We start from the raw sequence: 19,954 nt of genomic DNA on the forward strand, positions 1-19,954 counted from the left end.
GTGACAACTTCCTTTCAAGAAATGTAATTTTAAAAAAAACCTTAAGAATTTTTTGCCAACATAGCATTTTACTTTTCAATTAGTACTGCATTGTTCATGCTGTAATTCTTTTTTTTTTTTTAAGCTAATCTAACCACTCTTTACCCCACAAAGGGAAACAGAAAAGAAACGCTCTCTGTGCGCATGTGTAAGGCAGAAAAGGGGTAGGAGCATACATTACAATTATCTCGGTATCTTGGTGTATTTCAGATTATTTTTCAGGAAGCTGTTGATCCTTTCTTCCAAAAACATAATACAGTCAATCAATCACATGCCCCAAGGCTCTGATAAAAGGCTTTAACATTGTATGATTGCAGTGTGTGCTGGGAGCATGCATGAACACAGATGATTTAACAGAGAACTCAAACTTTTGGAGTCTAGTAGCATAATGTTCCTATCCAGGTCTATTGTTGGCTTGTTAAACACATCGGGAATTAAAAAAAGAAAACTGATTCTCAGTATAATCTGAACAAGACAGCAATTTTTAAAAGTTCCAACAATACACAAAGCTATACTGATGCCAAAACCAACAAAATTCCTAAAAAAATTATTTTTGTGTACATCAAGACAGAATATTTTGTTGATGTTCCTCTATATTGCTATGTAGTGGTTTAAAGTGTCAAGCAAGAACTACTTACTATATTTTATTTTCCCTTCATGGACCATTAATCCAAATTTAACTTTGCTTTGCTGTCTGCACACAGAATTAGTAACTGGAAGCTGCTTTGCAGTTGTCTGTAGTTGCTCATCAAGGCAAACTTGCAGCCAAAACAAACCAGCAAAAAGAAAACTCAACCACAACACGCTTAAAAATGTATACACATATATTATAATACCTGATTAGAGCATAAAGCAAACCAGTAGCCTCCCACAGTAGAAATGCAAGGCGTTAGTAGCCCATGCCTCGGCAGCCCCTGGGAAACAGCAGCAGCAGCAAGGGAGATAAGTCCAGCATCCACCAGATTCTCACAAGCCTTTGGCTGTGTGGACTAAACCACAGACTCTGCCTCCAGCTGACGTCAAAGTCACTGTCACATGGCCAGATGAAAGCCAAGAGAGCATTGGTTGTCGTAGCAACCACAGCACGGCTCTGAAATTATTCCAATAGGTCATCTGTCATACTGTGTGCACATTGGAACCATCACGGGCTCCCTGACAACCCAAACACCGCGAGCTTATTTCAGTTTCGCTAGGAGGAGTGGGGGCCACCTTTGCTCGGGGGTGTTTTTACTCATGTCCCTTTAGGAAAAGGCACTTTACTAAAAAATAAAAATAAAACGCTCTTCTCCAAACCTCGCTTTGATGCCTATCATCAGCCAGATGAAAAAAGCATCTCTCTCCCCACCCCACTAAATCAGCAGCCACCCTCAAAGCACGTGCAGACTCTGTCTCCGCGGTTAGTTTGCAGGCGGCTCTGCACAGTCACCGGCCTTGGCAACGCCCAGGCGAGGGTTTGCACAACGTGGCGGGTGAAATTAACGTATGGAAAAGTACACCCGGCTGAGCTGTTACTGACAGGCGCGGGAACCTCCGGGTGTCATCCTCTCTGGCCTGGAGCTGTCTTGGGAAGCCCAGCTCCGCCGGGAAGCGTAGCGCTCGCTGCAAGCAGCTCCCCGCACCAGGCTAGCTACGCATGGCAGCGTAGCTAATCAACACTATGTGAGTCTGAATGAGAACAGCTGCAGGACCCCAGCTACGCTCCCCGCTAACATCCGAATGACTGGGATCCCACCCCCACCCCCACCCCCCAGCATCCTACTCCTACTCCAAGCACATTGTGTAGAGAAAAGAAATGCAGTACTTTTCCTGCTGCTCTGCATAGAGATGTCGTGGGAAGAAAAACAAATTAAAGCCTCACAAACACTTTACCCACCTTCTAGAGCCCTAGATACAGCACCAGACTCCGATTTTCTTGAAACTTTAGAGCAGCTGAAAGCAGCTCTTCACTCAAATTACCACTTTCCTTCTGTCTCTGTATTGCCCCACATCCAGAGCTTTGTAGCTGCTGCAGAAGAGGGCCGGGTGGGAGAATTTTGCCTTTCACAAGTGGCAAGGAATAAGAAGGGTTGTAACTAGAAATTATTGTTATGCTCATCTGAAGGAAGGAAGATGACGGTCAGTGCACAAGAGCAGATTAAGACAAACAAACAGAACCCCACATACATACACATAGGATGCATTATCAAAAATGGTGCATACAGAATGGTGAAAGCAAATCGAACAATGGCAGTCTCGCTGAAGTTAGTTTTAGCCACCTCACTTTAAGAAAGCTAGAGCAGAAATGGAAGAGACCTAAGAAAGGATAACAAAAGAGCATTAGCGGAAAGGCTTTCATCCATGTATGGGAGAGATGACAAAAGGTTTAGTATGGGAAAGAGGAGAGCTAGAGGGGAGATGACTGAAGTAAACAGAGTTATGAAGGGACTGTTGAAAACTGACCAGCCCTCCTTTTCACTCTGTTACAGAACAGGACACTTGACGAAATTAAAGGACACTAATCTTTAGAACATTTAAAAAATAAAAAACTATTTTATGCAATTTGTAGGGAACAATAATTTCTCTTCTGGAAAAGTTATCAGCCATTCAAACACAGGGGTTAGATTTAAAATACACCCAAATAATTTTGCAACCAGAAATATTTGTGCAGTAGCGGTTGAAGCTGAGATAATAGTGAGTAATCAAATTTCATGCTTCAGGGCATACAATCATTGCCTGCAGCAGCCAGGGAAGACTCCCTTGCCAAGAACAACAGTATAGTACAACTGCTAGGTGCCTTCTCAAGGAGATGTTGCCTTCCTCTTCAGCAGTTACCATTAGTCACTACCAGCACCAGGAGATGAGGCTGATCCAGTATGGAGGTGCTTCCTGATGCTCAGGGGATCAAAGTTCACAGTTTTTTCCCTCTACCAGTTCTTTTCCTACATGACCTTAGGCAAGTAATTTAGTCTCTCTCTCCCTCAGTTCCTCATCTGTAAAATGAGATAAGAGCACTTCCCTATCTCTCCTGGTATTGCCGATATCCAGTGATGTGTTCTAGACAGATGTCCCCGCTTGACCACTTGATAGCATCTGACATCATGAGTTGCCACATCAGCCAAGTGTAGCATTTACCTATTCCACATTCTCTCAACACTCGCTCATTACTGGGGGCCCATTCGCCCAGGGTACCAACTATCAGCGCGTGAGTTTGAACCTCTGGCCCCTAGCTCTCAGCGTGGCAGCCAGAGGGGCATATTTCTCCAGCTTTCAAGATTGGGCATCATGGAAGTCCGGAGTCCTATTTTCAAAGGGAAGGTGACGTTCACCATGGTAATCTTCTTCCATTCCTCGCTGGTGATGATGATGTCCGGTCACAGTTGGCTGTTTGTTCCGGGATGGTGGAGTTCACAGACACCTTTCCCGTGGGTGGCAGGATGGCTCTGACAAGGTGATCTTGGGTAGCATTGTGGCACAGCTGCTAGGCTCTGGAATGGAGCTTGCAGCTACACAGGATGTGGGGTAGTACCTCATTGGTGTAGCCGCACTTCCTGCATTGCTTGTCCCAATTCCCGTGGCAGACAGCTCCATTCAGTGGGACACAGTTGAGCCGGGGCCTGTGGATGAATCTCCAGTCAGCAAATTGGGTGAAGCTGCCCCCGGGGAGGAAGTGATTGCTGGCATCCCACTTGCACGTCATCTCGAAGGCCTTGCTCTAGTCTGGCTTCTGTTTCAGGTTTTCCACACCCTGGCAGCAGATGGCATCCTCAGTGTCCTCTCCAGCATGGTTCTAGTTCTTGGAGTGATGATTCTGTGCTCTGTGTTCTTCACCTGTGGCACTAGGACTCCCAGCTCCTGGCGTTTCTCGCACCATGTCCAGTGGCAGCCAATACACTGCTCCAATCGTTGCGTGGCATTGTCATCTGAGACATGTGGAAGATAGAGGTTGTTCTTTAATTCTATCAGCAAAAGCCCTGAATAGTCTCAGCATGTTCCTATATGATTTTGTCTTGATATAAAAAGGAAGTGCCCTCACTGCACCTAGTGTTTGAACTTTAGCTTCATCTGGGGTTGAACAAGGTTTGGGAAAGAGAATTGGGAGGTGATGGATTTGACTGATGTGGAACTGAGACAACCTGGGGCAGAAACTAGGGGGAGTGTGTGGGGTGGGGGGGGAGAGGTCAAAGAGTTACCCTGTCCTTATGAAACAGTTATAAATGGGCTAGGAAGGGTTAGATTTTTATCAATAAACATCAGTAAACATCAATTTCACTGTATACACAAATCCATGAAAAAATATTTCCATTGCTAGCAATCAAAATTTAAAAATAGGCTAGGTAAGAACAATTCTGCATAAGAATTTCTTAGAGTTAAAATCTAGTGATTTGGATTTCTGAATTAGGCTTATTAAGAATGGACTAGCAAATGAATAGTAAAAGTAGGTATGATTTCTTGATTTGATTTAAGGATATTTACTTGTGCATTATATATTTTGTATTCATTTACTTTTTATAGGTGATACTGACCAGTTGTGTTTTAACAGTTTTTTAAACTTTAATTGTTTGAATTTCAATGTCTGTCATTTAATAAATGTCTGACTTCCATCACCATAATTTCCTGCAACTGTGAAAATTTTAAAATATATAAAAATCTAAAAAAAAATGCTTAAAACAAACATTGATTATATCCATTGAAATTATAAAAAAAAATAAAAATTTAATTCTGCCATGTCTAATTATAAGGAGGATCTGTCATGAAGGCCTGAATCTCACCTACCCTTTGAGCTGATGTAATGGCTACCAGAAAGGTAGTCTTCATTGATGGGTGGTACAATGAGTAGGGTGCTAAGGGTTCAAAGTGGGTCCCACTACCCTGAAAATATGATATTGAGGTCTCAAGCAGGAAGGGACTCCCAGACTAAGGCAAAAATATGTATGAGACCCTTAAGGAATCTTGCCACTATAGGCTCCTAGATAGGCGGGTGATGCTAGATGGATCCTTATGGAGCTGATGGAAAGCCCAGCATGTTTCAGGTTTAGCAAATAGTCCAATATTACTGAAACTGGTGATGTCACAGGAGAAAGCTGGTGCAGAGATGCCCAACTAGAAAACTTCTTCCATTTAGCTTTGTAAGTAACTCTGGTTGAAGGTTTCCCGCTTTGGAGCAGAATACTCTGAACCTCTGCTGAACAGCTTCTTTTGGTTGGCATCATCCAGCCAAGATCCAGGCTGTCAGCTGTAATAAAGCTGGGCCTGGGTGTAGGATCTGACTGTTGTTTTGTGAGACTTCATCGGGTACAGCCAAAAGGGTGATGCGGGGGGGGCTGTATTGCAAGAGTCATCAGATCTGAGTATCCAAACTGCCTAGCTCTTGCTGGGGCTATCAGAATCATCAGTCTCCATGTTGCTTTAGTGTTCTTGGTATCATGAGAATCAGTGGAAAGGCATACATGAGTCCTGGTGTCCAGGAGATCAGAAAGTCATCCGTCAAGGAGCCTGGACTGGAGGCCCCTCTGGAACAAAACATCTGATATTTAGTATCAGAGGGTAGCCGTGTTAGTCTGGATCTGTAAAAGCAGCAGAGAATCCTGTGGCACCTTATAGACTAACAGACGTTTTGGAGCATGAGCTTTCGTGGGTGAATACCCACTTCGTCGGATGCATGCATGCTGCTTTTTCATCTGATATTTGTTGTTCTGGTCTGCATGCATGCATGCATCCGACGAAGTGGGTATTCACCCACGAAAGCTCATGCTCCAAAACGTCTGTTAGTCTATAAGGTGCCACAGGATTCTCTGCTGCTTTTTCATCTGATATTTGTTGTTCTGGTCTGCATGCATGCATGCATCCGACGAAGTGGGTATTCACCCACGAAAGCTCATGCTCCAAAACGTCTGTTAGTCTATAAGGTGCCACAGGATTCTCTGCTGCTTTTTCATCTGATATTTGTTGTTCTGGTCTGCGGCAAACAAGTCTATTTCTGGGAATCCCCGTTTCTGAAAGATGTTCTGTAGGACTGAGTTGAAGAACTGCCTGCTAAATTGATCTGACAAGTTGTTCTGAAGGCTGGGAAGGTGCAGAACCACCAGTATGAATTGGTTTGGAATGAATCAGTTCCACAGGCACATAGTTTCTAATCCTGACAGGATGGGGATAATCTTGCTTCCCCCCTTGCTTGCTGACATAATGCATAACTGTGGTATTGTCTGTCAGACTTTTATATTGTGGGTCACTAAAGTGGAGGAATGTTGGCACACCAGGTAGATGGCTTCAAGTTCTAAGACATTTATATGGAGGTGAACTTCTTGAGGGGATCATGGGTCCTGAATTTGAAGGTAATCTAAATGAGCCCCCATGCCAGAGTGGAGGGGTCTATCACCAAAGTCTGGATATACAGAGGTATACAGAAAGGCACTTGGTTGCACACCTGAAGTGGTTCTGTCCCAGTTTAATGAGGAGAGGACTTTGTGAGGGACTGTGACCATCATGTCCTTTCAGTGTCTAATTGGTAATTACACTGATTTCAACCATCTTTGCATGCAGTGTAGATGAAATCTGGCATGCTGGGTGAAAAGTGCAGGAGGCCATGTGACCTAGAAGTCTGAGACATGTTCTCACTGATGTTTTTAGTTAAGCATGAAAATGGTTGATGAGAACTACTCTTGTTTGGAATCGCTCCTGTGGAAGGTAAGCTCTCACTGGCCTGGGGCTAGATTCACAAAGGGACTTAGGTACCTAACTGCCACTTTAGAACCTAAATCCAACATTTAGGCACTACTTGCATTCAACTAACCTAATCCTGGAAGTGCCTAAGGTCCCTAAGTGTTAAATTTTCCGCTGTTCAAGTCCCCAAGGTGCCTAAATTCCAGCAGCTGAGCATGAGCATGAGCATGATTGCCTCAGTCCTGACCAGCAGCTCAGAACCTACCTCATACCTAAGATCCAGCAAGATCCTCAAAGTAAGCATTCCCCTGACCATTTTGCCTGCAGGGCCCAATCCAGTAGGTGTTCTCAGAGCACATCTAAATCCACACAAAATGTCTGAGGAGTGGCAACTGCTACTCTTATAATCTTTGGCCCAGTGGTGAGGGCACTCACCTGGGATGTGGGACACCCCAGTTCAATCCCCCTACTACCTGGTATAGAGCACCTCAGAGTGGGCTCCACAAAAGCTAGTACACTAGGCAGGGAGCTGCCTACATTAGCCTATAGGTGATGCTGACAAAAGGGGTGTGTGTTAAGCCCTCTCTATCGGGGAACTAGGCACTTAAGTCCCAGATGGAAGGAAGCAATTACTTCTGCTTGGGATCCAGAGCTGGGAATTCTCTCCTCTCAGGTGCCTAAGCTGTTTCTTGATAGAACAGTGGCAGTGTCCTACCAACTCCACACAAAATATCCATAAGAGGCAGATTCCCCCTCTAGCTCAGTGGTGAGGGCATTCACCCACAATGTGGGAGTTTTCAGTTCAGTTGCCCCCTCTACCTAATGAGAAGTCAGGATTTTAATATTGATCTCCCACCTCTGAGGTGAATGCCCTAACCACCAGACTGGAATATTCTGCTACGGTTCTCTCTCAGCCTCTCCTCTTAAAGCTGTTCCGCTGTGTGTGAAATAATTAAATGTGCATTATGCCAGAGAGAATGTCGGAATGACTATAGCCCAATGGTTAGGGCACTCACTGGAGAGGATACTGTCAATCTCAGTCTCTCAAGGGAAGGTGACTCCAGTCCCAATCCCACCGATAAGTCACTCAGCATTGTGTACAGTTAGGAGCTGAGATAGTCAGTGCCAATATAGTGAGTACCATAAAGTAGCCAGTACCACATGGAAGGTACTGGGCCTCTGATTATAGAGGCACTTGGTGCTTGGGTTAGTGCAAAGAGAGTGGTACCCATGGCAGCACTGTACACCGATTTCTTGAAGGTAACTAGGCTTATAGCCCTTTGACAGATGAGTCAGGAGTCTGATGACTATTGTGTGTTCACCAGGTGCTGGGGACAGGTACCTTGGCTCATCGTTGGAGCAGTGCTCCTTTCTGCCCATCAGAAGACATCAGCACCAAGATGTTGTGGATGAATCTGGCTTCTGAGTAGATGCAGCTCAGGAGCTCAACATGGAATTTCAGCTTACCAGAATACTAACAGAGAGAGACTGACCAGGTGGCTTCCTCTCGGTGTTTAAGGAAGGTTGCACCAATCTCTTGTTCAAGAGCAGTTTCAAGTGGGCTTCCTTTACTCTGAGTGCACTTGGAGAAAGTGCATCAGACAGAACATTGCTCAGGGATGCGTCCTTCTCTGAGGCTACGTCTAGGCTAGAGACCTTACAGTGGCACAGCTGTATTAATGCAGCTGTGCCAGTGAAAGGTATCCCATGGAGCCAGTCTATGCCAACAGGAAAGCTCTCCCATCAGCATAGTTAAACCACCCGCAATGAGCAGCGGTAGCTACATCGGCGGGAGATGCTCTCCCGCAGACATCGCACTGTCCACACCAGCGCTTCTGTCAGTGTAACTTATGGTGGCCAAGGGTGTGTTTTTTTCACACCCCTGAGGGACATAAGTTTTACCGACAAAAGTGCTAGTGTAGACGTAGCCTAAGACACAGGGAGCACCAGGAGTGCCTGTCATTAATGTGCACTGAAGCATTATTTGCACAGTGATTCCAGCCTAAAAATACAAAATAGGTTTAACCAATTTTTAATTAGATGAAAGTAGATCGTGATGTTAAACACGCTCTTATCTTTGAAAAATTCCATCGCGGATGCCTCATTTTATTGGAATCATATCGACTCTTTTTGTTTGGCCACTACAATTTAATCTACAGCACCAAGCAACACAGGTCTTTATAGTAATAGCACTAGAGCCACGGCCTTCGGGTGAAATTCACCTGTGTGCAGAAGGCCAGCACAAGGCCTAGACTGCATTTAAGTTCCACGTAAGTTCTGTTTTTCTGTCTCCTTCCCAACAGATGTGTCTCTACCATATCTTGCTCTTCTAATGTAAAATGAACCTTCTCCACCCATTCCCACTCCTTTTTAAAATGCATTCCTTCTGCAGCTATTCAGAAAGGGGGAACGGCAGCCTGAAGCAAAGTTCTTTAAATATGGATATTGTTCATTAGGATATGCTAATAATATGGGTATGTGAATATTATAATTATTTTTCAGTCAACTCAAAGATACATAAAAGTGTGAGGGGTGCGGGGGATGGGGACATTCTGCCATAGAAAATAACAGAATCCTAGAAATCAACCTTTCTGTTTTACAGGACTCAGCTGAAATCCTGTCAGGCCTGCCTCCAAAAATGACTGGAAAATTGCTTCTCCACAGAACAATGTGACTGAAAGCTTCACTTCTCCCCAGTGCTTTAATGTGATTCAAAACCATTTTCCAGCAGCACTAACAAGCTTTAAATCAGTAAAACACACAGAAAAGGAAAAGCAATGGCATTCACCCTTTGGAGGGCACAGAGCATATCTACTTGCAAATACTGGTAGAAAAGTTGTCATTCCCCTGACTTACTATTTTAACTTTTACATGGTAAAATCCCCAATTCCCAATTAGTTTTGCTCATAAGGTCAGCATAGCAGTAGCTGGGTACTACGCTGCAAGAGATAAACGGAGAGGGGAAAAATGAAAAAAAAAAATTGAAAACCAAATGTCTTAAAAATAGCTTCATTTATCCTGGCACCACAAATACTATGATGCCTTAATCATAAGCATATCCTTATTGCTGGGTGTCATTACAGGGCAGAAGGTTGTTCGGATGCTTTACTCGTGCATTTCCATACCTTAACTTGTTTGGCTTCCTCTTAAATGTAACCTTAACTCTAAATTTCCTGAACGTGGTTTTGGGATAATAACAACAGCTTTGTAATGGTTTTTACTCTTATGTTATTGATCTAGCCTTAATTCCACCATAACATCCTTTTCCTGCTTGGAATTTAGAGTGGGCTATTAACTGTAATATCTAGGTGCAAATGAAAGAAAGTTGTAGTGATTGGTGTCATGACAAGAAAGAAGAGGTTAGGGCTTTGGTTAGGGAATAAAGGTATTAGCAAGGGCTTAAGGTGGCCTCCAGAAATGCCAGGTGATCAGAAACTATAGGGATAGACACTACTGTAAGAAGCTAGACAGTCCTCGCAATATAAGTTGATTAGCTCACAACAAAATTTTAGGGTTTAAATAATTTGCTGAAATGTAAATGCCAACCCAAAAGCAACCAATCCTTCTGAGAGCTGACTCAGAGCTCCCCCTCTATTGTTCAGGCCAAGTCTGCAATGCTATGCAACTCAACTCACTGTAACCCTTGGAAATAACTATATGCACCTTTGTTCTGTGTTAGCAGCTCTTGCTGCCTTATATTCCAGCTCTTTCATGTAAAACGCTTGGAGAGGCAGAGACTCTCAGTCGGAGGCTTCCAGACTCCACAACCTCAAGTGCTACTGCAAGACTCAAGCTCCACCTCTCCACACATTCAGTGTGACTGCAGAGCAATTCCTTGGACTCCCAACCCGTCCAGCTCCCTGGGGAAATGTCCATGACTCTGCCCAGTCTGATTGTCATATGTAACAATTCGCTCCCTGGGAATATCACCTCTCTGATCTCCCAGCAGGAGCGGATGCAGGATTCTGATGACAGTTGGGGAGAATGCAAAAACAGGGATGAAGCTAGCATGTTGAGGTGAAGAAATCTAGCCTTCCACAATTAGGAGGAAGGGAAGGAAGACCCAACTATCTCAAAACCAAATTAGAGACCTTGGTGTTCTCTCTCCTCTTTGCTGGAATAGTAGTACAGAGTCTGTTGCATCAGCAGATTCCTGCACCATAAGTGAACAAGGAGAGAGGACACCAGGATCAGTGGTGTACGGCTGCCCAGTTCTGGGAGGGGATTTTGGGATTGTAGATCTCCTACTTACTGGAGGCGTGATGCAAAAAGAATGGCTAGATCAATTCATGGAGGATAGGTCCATCAATGGCTATTAGCTGGGATGGTGTCTCTAGCCTGTTTGCCAGAAGCTGGGAATAGGCGACAGGAGATGGATCACTTGATGATTACCTTTTCTGTTCATGCTCTCTGGGACACCTGGCATTGGCCACTGTTGGAAGACAGGATACTGGGCTAGATGGACCTTTGGTCTGACCCAGTATGGCCATTCTTATGTAATGGTTACAACTCATCTCCTCTGAGAGCCATAGATTCCAAAGCCAGAAGGGACCACTGTGATCATCTAGTCTGACCTACTGTGTAACACGGGCCATAGAACTTCCCCAAAATAATTCCTAGAGCAGATCTTTCAGAAAAATATCCAATAATCCATCGTTCCTTGATTTGTGATGAACTGAATATACAAACTGGGCCTGCCCTATCATCAGCCAGGAATCATTAATGCAAGCTAGATCAGCCATCTCATGCCTGAGAAGATGCTGGGTGTTAGAGAGGTCTTATCTACACTTTGAATTTCAAGAGCAGAAGGTCAGAGCATCACTAGAAAGTCTCTGCTTGCTTCTATCCCCAAATATCCTGGCTGAACACAGTGCAGAGACTCCATTTCAAACGTCCTCTGCTTGCAACTACATTAATTAATTTTCTAACTTCTGGTGCTGTAAACTCACCTTTTGCCTGTGTTCTTTCTGCCTTTTATATCAGCACCACCAGTAATAAGATTCTGCAACCAGAGCTTAGCTGATTGTTGATGGTACAGGAGGAGGAATAGAATCCAGTTCATTCTCCCATCATTGTACTGGCTTTGCAGTGCTAACAATAGATCCATTTTACTTCAGCCATAAGCTAAGTAGCATACATACAGGGTGCAGGTATGCTGCACAAGATGATATTTGTACATACAGAAGACCGGTGTAAACCAACATAGCAACTTTTTATAACAATTTACACCAGATGAGGATCTGACGACCCTCTTCCTTTTTTCTACTATAACTTCATCTGAAAATTGTCATGGAACTTCTTACATATTTAAAGTCCTTTTTAAAACATCCACAATTCTGTTGCTTTTAAAAAGCAATCAAAACAAAAAAAGTAACAAACCAAAACCAACACGTTTAGCTTTGTATTTAAAAAAGCTGTTTATGTGCCTGTTGGCACCAACAAAGTAGATACAGAAAGAGAGACTGAGGCAGAGGTCAGCAAATGTAGTCATGTTAACTTCTGCTCTCTGACAAATAGGATGGACAAAACCCATGGGAAAAGACATTTTATGTTTCAAACAACTAAGAGGCATTACAAGCAGCGGAGGTTTTGAAATGAAAACCATAAAACAAAAGTGGTTCACTACTTCCCATGCACAAATGATGGGCTAGTGAAAGAATTATTGTTCAAGTCAAATCAGGTGGAAGATGGTTTCTCGTGAATGCAGCATTATAAGAAAATCCCAAGCTCTCCATTTTTGTTATAGCCGTTAGCACCAGTAATTTCTGTTCTCAAGGAGCAATAATGATTCAGTTCTCAAGAACCAACAATTTGTACTCTTAATTATGGAATAGTCAGATAACTTTGATTACAGCTTTTGGGGTTTTTTAATGGAACTGTCTTTTCAAGCAGCGAGAAGACCCAGCAAACATAAGGTTTATAGTATGAGCAATAGCACAAGTATTAATTCCTAAGATAAAGTTATCTAATATGTGTTATAGGGGAATTGTAGAGACCTCCAGAAACTCCAGCAGACCTATAAACTGGTTTGACATAATGTCTCACAGAAGACATTATTTGATTAACAAGAATAATTCTAGCATTGTGTCATCACCTACCTTTAGGGCTGTTGATTTATGTGAACAGACTGGGACAAATTGGGATCTGTACAATAGCCAAAATATGTGCAGGTTTTGTCTTGCACCTGGCTGTGGTTCTGTAAGCACAGTTCAAAAGTCAGTGTATTTGTATGGCACAATTCAGCGTCTATGCTCTGAAGCAGGGAACGCAAGGTTAAAACATAGTGAGTTTTCTCTCTGAATCATGCAGAACAGATCATAGCGCACACTCAAATGTAAGTGACGTTTACTGCTTTGTTATTTCCCTCTTTCCACCTAACAGTCTTGGTGTACATTATCCATCATTCTTCATGCTTCAGTGTATTAGATTTATTTGTTTTGGTGAATTTAGCTTACAGATTGCAGTATAGTTACAGAGATGAATCTGATTCCTTATATTTAAATAGCAAGATTTTTTTTTGATAGATGAATTATGTTCCTCAGTTATGTTTTAAAAATATCCCAGCAATAATTTTAATTTTAATTCCACCCCTGCAGCTGAGACCCGTACTGGGATATGAAAATACAAACTCCACCAGCTTACCACTAAGTACCAAATCATGCCCCCACGTCTACACATGGAAATGATGCAGAAACTGGGGATAAGGAATAGTTTTTGGGGCCTCCACCCATGATGCTTTGCTCCACAGTGGTCTCTGCCCCCCAGCGTACACATTTTTTTGAAGAGGGGAGGGACAGTAGGTCTGTGGCTTTGCAAATACTCTATGCAAATACAAGCTGCCCAGCTTCTACAGCTCTGAAGCTGCAGTGACATCTTAGAAGAGGCTCTGCTATTGCTCAGAAGCCAGGGGAGTGAGAATTCTTTCCTTCCCAGTCCTGCCCCCCAGAGTAGCTCATTGTAGAGCCCTGTCGCTAGGTATTGGCCCTGGAGCAGTAGTAGCTGTGCTGAACCTGAAAGCACTCTTGCATGAATTCCACACTGCTGTCACTGTAATACCAGGACACGCTGTTAATAGTTACAACAGATGAAAAAGCTTAGTGTTAATTGCTGGAAAAAAGCCATAATTTATTAAACCCATCAGTATATCTTATAGCATTATCCAAAATGCTTAATGCATTTTTGAATTTGGATATCCTTAGGGGTAATATATACAAGGGACATAGCTAGTTAATTACGTATATTATATTACAAGTAGTTTCAGGTACTGCACTTGTCCCTGGGTCCTCAGGCCAATATTTTTGTGGTTTTACAATCATATTTTCCAATTTTCTAAAGATTTTTCTCTCCTTTTACTGTGTGGAAGACCCACATAAACAGCAGGGAAAACTGGGATCTTGATCCTGCAATCATTTAAGCACATGAATAACCTTATTCCTGTTGGAACTTCTCACATGAGTAAACAGGTACACTTAAGTGTTTGCAGGATCAGAGGTTTACTGACTGACAACCACAGTGGGAACTGACTATACACAAAGTGCCATCAAGTACACCAAAGAGGGAAAGAAACAAAATAGATATTTTTCTTTCGAATTTCCTTGAGTTACAATGATCTCAGGTGCTGCTTCTAACAAGAGCTCATTGAAAAATGAAAAAAAAAATAATCAGAATATTTTAGTTCCAAAGCTTTGAACAGGACTAACTTTTGTTTATTCAAAATTTTTCATAATTTTTTTTTAAATCACAATTTCTGGGTTGGAAGCATTTTTATTCTTGAAAATTTTTGTTTTTCTTTCCATCCATCCCCCACGCCTGCATTTTCCTTCTTTATTTCTATTCCCTCTTTTTCCTTTTTTCATTTTGAAAAAGGGTGAGGAAAAAAGGAGAGGGGGGGAAATAAGAAACCCTCAAAAAAAAATAACAGACCAAAACAAAAAACCCAAGACCCAAACACCCTAAACTAAAAAAGAATACCCAGTGACCAAATGTATCGTGGTTTTCACACCCTACACACTATTGTAATAATCTTTGTACAAAATAGGCCTTGCAAGGTATCATTTGAAAACTAATAACTCACTGGTCAATAATTTCATGGTGAAATGTGCGTAAGCAACATAATGAACATAAGCTGAAACTATAACTCAAATGTGTTTACCAGACAGGTCTGGGGAGGGGGTGAATTTCTTTCTCAAAAACAAAGAACAAGCTGCTGCCTCTAGCCAGCTGTCATCAAAGCTGATTGGCAGTCAAGTGGGCATTCTTCGGCAGCAAAGGGGGGCAGGAACAGATCGATCTGCAGTTTAACAATCAACAACATGGAACCTCTTTCACCATGAGACTCCATGTCTCCATCCTCACAGCTGGAAGGAACTTTATCAAGGGGTAACCCTCAGGAAAATGCATTTCAAAAGGATGGGGCAAAATACCCCAGATATTCTCTCTTTGTTTCTCCCCCTATCTCTCTCGCTCTCTCTCACCTAAGGCCTGGTCTACACTACGCGTTTAAATCGATTTAAATCGATTTAAACAGCGTTAAATCGATTTAACGCTGTACCCGTCCACACTACAACGCTCTTTATATCGATATAAAGAGCACTTTATATCGATTTCTGTACTCCTCCCAGACAAGAGGAGTAGCGCTAAAATTAATATAAACATATCGGATTAGGGTTAGTGTGAACGGAAATCGAAGTTATTGGCCTCCAGGCGGTATCCCACAGTGCACCACTGACCGCTCTGGACAGCAATCTGAACTCGGATGCAGCGGGCAGGTAAACAGGAAAAGCCCCGCGAACTTTTGAATTACATTTCCTGTTTGCCCAGCGTGGAGCTCTGATCAGCATGGTGGCGATGCAGTCCCAAATCCAAAAAGAGCTCCAGCATGGACCGTACGGGAGATACTGGATCTGATCGCTGTATGGGGAGACAAATCTGTTCTATCAAAGCTCCGTTACAGAACATGAAAATGCCAAAGCGTTTGAAAAAAAATCTCCAGGCTACACAGTGCTGCGTGACAAGCGTAACGGGAAGCCAGAGACTCAAATGGACGCTCATGGAGGGAGGGAGGGGTACTGAGGACTCCAGCTATCCCACAGTCCACAGCAGTCTCTGAAAAGTATTTGCATTCTTGGCTGAGCTCCAATGTCTGTAGGTTCAAACACAGTGTCTGGCGTGGTTCAGGGAATAGCTCCTCAGTTTCCCCCCCCCCCACGTGAAAAAGAAAAGGGAAAGAAATCATTTTCTTGACTTCTTTCAATGTCACCCTATGTGTACTGAATGCTGCTGGTAGACGCGATGCTGCAGCAGTGAAGAAGCAGTATCCGCTCCTCTCCCCTCCCCGGTGGTAGACGGTGCAATAGGATGGTAACTGTCCATCATGAACCCCTGAGTGCTCCAATGCTTTTTAACTGAATATGGGGGCGCCTGGGTAAAAACAGGAATGATTCCTGGTCACTCCCAGTAGATAGGACAGAACGGCTAGTAACCGTCTTCATCATAGCAACTGGGGGCTGAGCTTCAATCAGCCCCCTCCCTTTCCTGTGTAAAGAAAAAGATTCTGTACTGCCTGGACTGTCATAGCAGCAGCATGCTGGGCTCCTCTCCCCCGCACCGCTTATTGTCCTGCCTGGACTGTCATAGCCCCGGGAGGCTGCCTCCCCCTCATTTTATCTCACTAACAAGTCTCTGTTTTCTTATTCCTGCATTCTTTATAACTTCATGACACAAATGGGGGGGGACACTGCCACGGTAGCCAGGAAGGTTGGGGGAGGAGGGAAGCAACGGTGGGGTTGTTGCAGGGGCACCACCCTGTGAATACTGACACGGAGCAGCTGTGCTCTGATACACTGGTCCTCTAGTACACTTGCCCCTATTCTAGGCAGGACTGACTCTATTTTTAGAAACCATAAAGGAGGATTGACTCAGGGAGTCATTCCCAGTTTTGCTTTTGCGCCCCCGGCCGATCTCAGCCAGGGGCACTCATGATAGCAGCAGACAGTACAGAGGGGAGAGAGATAACCGTCATCTCATTGCCAGTTTACTCCGGCAGTAGACGGTACAGAACGACTGGTACCATCTCTGCTATCATGCAAAAGCAAATGAATGCTGCTAGTGTAGCGCTGGAGTATCGCCTCTGTCCGCGGCATCCAGTACACATACGGTGCCGGAAAAAAAAAAGCTGAACGGGCTCCATGGTTGCCATGCTATGGCGTCTGCCAGGGCAATCCAGGGAAAAATGGTGCGAAAGGATTGTCAGCGGTTGTTTTCCCGGAGGAAGGAATGACTGACGACATTTACCCAGAACCACCCGCGACAATGATTCAACCCAGAATTTCAAAGGGCGGGGGAGACTGCGGGAACTATGGGATAGCTATGGAATAGCTACCCACAATGCAATGCTTCAGAAATCGATGCTAGCCTTGGACCATGGACACACAACACCGAATTACTGTGCCTAGTGTGGCCGCATGAAATCGAATTTATAATATCAGTTTTATGAAACCGATTTTAGCTAATTCGATATTATCGCGTAGTGTAGACGTGGCCTAAGACAACAAAGGAATCAAGACTTTGGGAGGAGTTCTGATGTGAGAATTTTGTCAGCCCTGTTGCTAGGAACATGGGGTAAGGATTTTACCTTGAACAGAGTCTAATTTGTTACGTTTTAGTTACTAGAAAGCGTTTTCTCTCTATTTTTATTGTAATCATTTCTGACTTTAATAGTTTGCACTTGTGCTTATGCAAAATCTCTCTCTTTGTAGTTAAATAAACTTGTTTTATTCTTTAATCAAAACTGACCCAGTGGTTGGGTAACTCCAGTTAAAAAGCGAACAGTTGAATACTGATTGACCCCTTATGAGGGCAATGAACCTCTAACATCTGGACAGCGCAGGACACACATTCTGGGGAAAATTCAGGACTGAGAGTGTATTGGGGTCACCCTGCAAGTGGTAACCCAGGCTGGTGGAAGCCAGAGTGTGACGCGAGTTTTGCTGGCAGGCTGCAGCTACACATGGACATGTTGTTTGGATGTTTGTGAGCGCCCAGGTTGGGAGCTACAGCAGCAAAGCATTCTGAAGGACCCCCAGTTACAGGGCAGTTGGTGACATAACCTCTTACTAGTCTGGGTTACACCCCAGAATGTGACACCCCCTCCCAAATACATATTAGGGTCAAAATATCACACAGGAGCTTGATTTTAAGATGGATGACAATACTTAAATAATCCTCAGCTCAAAACTTGCTCACTGCAAGACTCCACTTATAAATAAAGGTATATGGAACAGAGCTGGAAGTTTTCTGAGGCTGCTGTTGTCTACTCTTGTACAGCTTCTCTTTTTCAAATAACTGCTGTTAGTTAATATTATAGTAGCTAATTAATACTAGAGGGTTTTCCTCTTTTGTTTTTTGAGAGGGTTTTTTTTGCCAGCATTGAGACCTCTCATATAAACAACACTCAATGTCATTGTTACATGAACTGGCTCATGATGAGTAGCCTGTTTTATTTTTGAAAAATGAGTTGACAGCATATTTGACATTATGTTTCATCGTCCACATTCAGAAACCAGTCCGTTGCATTGTTTTTTCCCCTCTTGGAATCTTCTTGATTCTGGCACAATTCTTTCCATTACACTGAAGCACTTAAAGGGAGATTAGCTTCTGGCAATGGGAAAATATTTTCCTTTGTAAATGACTGTAGTATTTTGCAACCTGTTCATGGGTGGCCAATTGCAGCATATTTCTACACCCTTAACTGGTGAAAATAAGATACAGAAACCAACTCAGAGAGACAAGTTCCTAGTAACCATACAAAGCATGACAAGCTAGTCACAGGATTCACAGTTTGTTTTAAAATGTCACTTGATTTCATTGCCTTGGTAAATATAAGAAATGTAGAGCTGTTAGTAAGGGTGTATTCTCATACAAACAGAAATGTCTCCAAGACAAATATTGAGCATACCTGACCCAAACTTCCTTGTATAATCAGTGACGTGGCTGCTCCGTGTGACAGAGGAAATTGTTCACAGTTGGTATTCTGGATACTCTTTACCTATGCTTCATTTCTACATGTAACATTGGGCCCCACTGTTTGAAACTCCTACGTCAAGCCTGTTGGACTAGTACATGGGCAAGCATTTCAACCAATCATCTCTAGGTGGTTCCATGCTTTTTAGAGTTACCATCACAGAACTATATAGTGTGTGAACATCTGAGGGGCCTCCAAAATGAGGAAATGGGCTAATTGTCCACACGCTGTTGACTGACACTCCCCCTTCATTCCCCACTCTCAATGCTCCTCCTAAGGCATTATTTAGCGGAGGAAAAAATATCATCTGCATTGAAGTTGGACACAATAAACAACTGAGTCTATTTCCTTTCCCTGCTGGTAGTGAACATGACATCTCTGCACCTCTTGACTTTAAATCATTGTCCAACCCACCAGCAGCAGCTAATCTGTGCCTCAGATGGTTGGATGGATAAACTGTAATTGTCAGATTAAATTGCCAGAGTTAGTTGCTTGCCTTCTCTTTTATTACAGGACAAGCACAATTCAGACCAGAATAAAAAGAATGGCTCATCAGAGAGGGTGCTTCATAGTTTCACTCTTGGCATGGGAATGTGCTGTTCTAGTATGTATTTCCGGCAGATGCTTCATTAACTTTTTCCTCCAGAGATAATATAGAAAGGTCTCATAGTGTTAGTCTTCGCAGAAGAGACAGTAGGAAAGAACTTCTGGCATCTGTTTTCTGACTTAGACCAGACATCTTTCCCCATTCTTTGGTAATAAGCTCTTTTCATCTTTCTCTCCCTCCAATACTCAAAAGTTGCTAAATTAGAGTGAAAGTTTTTTTAAAATGCACTGTAAGAGTAATTTCTATGGGTTTAGCCATCATGGGGCTGATCCTGCTGACTTGACACAGATAAAACTTCTATTGACTTCAATAGGAGGTAAGGACCACAGGATCTGGTCATATATGAAAACAGGTAAAAACAACCACTTTCTTTGACAAGTACGTTTCTATTATTACCTTTTTATAAATCTGCAGAAACTGAACTGTTACAGTCTTTATCGATAACAGCCTCAATAGCCATAGACCAGAGAAGCCTTAACTTGTTCTCTAAACTTGCATATCCATCTTTTCACATGCTTTGAAACACTGATTTTTGGACGTCTACACCATGAATGCGTTTTACCTACATAAATCCACAAAGGATGCTTTCATAGTAGAAGCCTACACATCTTGCATTGCTTTGATACTGAGACATACATTAGTCACTA

General features: G+C 43.1%; 1 protein-coding gene across 2 annotated transcripts in view; it reads right to left on the minus strand.

The window, feature by feature from the left end:
• The window catches only part of NCALD (neurocalcin delta), a 151,983-nt gene that overhangs the window by 93,530 nt on the left and 38,499 nt on the right, over positions 1-19,954 (minus strand). The window contains exon 1 of one of the 2 annotated variants that reach the window (XM_032778503.2): positions 876-1,259. The exons of the other annotated variant lie outside the window; for it this stretch is intronic. The gene's annotated coding sequence lies outside the window, so the exon portion shown is untranslated. Of the gene's footprint in view, positions 1-875; positions 1,260-19,954 lie in introns of those variants that run through there. 2 annotated transcript variants of the gene reach the window in all.

The sequence above is a fragment of the Chelonoidis abingdonii genome, chromosome 2 (genome assembly GCF_003597395.2).
Source record: "Chelonoidis abingdonii isolate Lonesome George chromosome 2, CheloAbing_2.0, whole genome shotgun sequence".
In the NCBI taxonomy this organism is placed as follows: Eukaryota; Metazoa; Chordata; order Testudines; family Testudinidae; genus Chelonoidis; species Chelonoidis abingdonii.